This window comes from Nannospalax galili, unplaced genomic scaffold (genome assembly GCF_000622305.1).
Source record: "Nannospalax galili isolate Female #2095 unplaced genomic scaffold, S.galili_v1.0 scaffold14654, whole genome shotgun sequence".
Taxonomy (NCBI): domain Eukaryota; kingdom Metazoa; phylum Chordata; class Mammalia; order Rodentia; family Spalacidae; genus Nannospalax; species Nannospalax galili.
Window position 1 is genome coordinate 10,502 of NW_008333721.1, and position 2,054 is coordinate 12,555.

General features: G+C 37.9%; 1 protein-coding gene across 1 annotated transcript in view; it reads left to right on the forward strand.

Moving 5' to 3' along the window:
• Positions 1-2,054, forward strand: part of LOC103730175 (von Willebrand factor A domain-containing protein 3B) — a 13,314-nt gene that overhangs the window by 10,464 nt on the left and 796 nt on the right. The gene's annotated exons all lie outside the window — the stretch shown is intronic.

The window sequence follows — 2,054 nt, forward strand, 5'->3', positions numbered from 1 at the left end:
CCACTTTGGGTAGTTTTAAACCTAATATTATGCATGTTCTTGATATATTTTAAGGTAGATGAGGTATTGCAAGTAATATTGAGAACTCCCATGTCAGCTTTTTTGACCAGTTCCAAAAGGTTAAAATGGTAGACAGGAGCATCTGGGCATGCTCAGCCATGATAAAGAAGACAGGAGGAATGTCTCTAGTCATGCTCTATTTTCATTATAAAGTCTTATCTGAAATAAAAGGAAGGATGTTCTGAAGGTACCTGCCTCAGTGACTAACACGATCATAATTAATTTAAATCAAAGTCAATTTAAAGTCCTTGTTGGGTGGCTTATAAAATTCATTTCTTCCCAATTACATTTTGGCATTCTGATTGTTGATTTGCTCAGATGTCATTTTTGTGCGTGTATACTGGGGAATTTTAGTATTAAGGCTCTTTTTATTAAGATGTTAAATGTTTTTCCTAATTGCCTAAGTTCATCCTCTTGCTGTCTTCCACCGTGGCTATTCAGAGCTGTAGTTCTGTGGCTCTTATATAGAGTGGCTTGGTTGGGAGGCTCTGTGAGTGGCTATTCTTCCAATGGTAAGGGAGCCTTATATACGACTGTGCACAGTCACTGAGCCTGACATGAACCCTTGTTCTCCAGAACATTCATAACTCTATTTTGGGAACCAACACTCCACAGCTTCACTCTGGTTCCTCTGTTCATATTTCTCTTCAGCTTTTGTAACTGTGAATCTATTTACCAATAATGCATCTTTATTTTCCTTCTTTACTTGCACCATTTTCTTAAGACAATACATTTTTGTGTAATTTTAGAAGTCAGCGGAACATAAAAGCTTAAACTATATCATCTTGATCGGAGTTAAAATAATTTCCTTATTAATACTGATTTCACACTCAGGAGGCAGAGGCAGGTAGATTTCAGTGAGATCAAGGCCATCCTGGTCTCCATAGTGAGTTCCAGACCAGCTAGGGCCACAGGGAGCCCCTATCTCAAAAAGACAGAAAGGGGGCTGGAGAGATGGCTCAGCAGTTAAGAGCACTGGCTTCTCTTGCAGAGGACCCAGGTTCGATTCCCAGCACCCACATGGCAGCTAACAGTCATCCATAACTCGAGTTCCAGGAGTTCTGACAGCCTCTTCTGGCTTCCTCAGGCATTGCATAACACAGGAGCACTAACATACATGCAGGCAATACACTCATATACATAAAATAAAAATAATAAATAAAAGATAAAACAAAAGTGATTTCTCACATTTACAAAATGCCTATCTCTTTACGGTTGGAATTATACACAGTTTTGAAACATCAATAATATAGTTCAGTATTTTGCCATCAGACTTCTTCCTTTTCATTTAATATTGGTATGGAATATAGTTTTTCATAACTATATATTCATTTACTTAGCCACAAATATTTATTGAGGGCATGCTGTGTGCCTAGTGCTGTCAGGCAGTAGGAATAAAGTGAAGCTCTTGCACTTACGGGTCTTATGCGTGTTCTAGGGAGAGATGGGAAATATGTAAATAGGTAAGCATAAAGTACTGATAAGTACTATTAAGTTCAAAGTAAAGTTGGGGAGAGAAGAACAGTGGAGAGTTTAAGGGAAGGCGAAGTAAGCCTACTTTGCAGTGTCTCTCACTGAATTCATCTGTGTTAGAAAGAATACACAGGGAGCAATCGATGAACTTCGGTATCAAAATAGTCCCCAAAGGCCTGAACTGGAAGACCAGAAATTGAGTTTCTGCCCAACCAGTCATAAATTTATCATTATTTCCCCTGGGATCACCTGGCGTGGAGGTGTCTCAAACTGAGTAAGGGACAGGTGCAAGACTGCGAAGCTTCTTCCTGGGATGTAGCTGTTCATGTAGCATATGGTTTTTTTGTTTGACATGTATAAGAATCTCTTACAAGTTGATAAAGAAAATGGTGAACATTAGTAACTATAATCAGATAATCTCAAAAGAAAATAAAAATTAGCTTAAGAAAGATATTTAGTTTGTTTAGTAATTTACAAAGAAACAACTAGATCTTATTTCTGCTTTTTTTCTTTTGTGGATG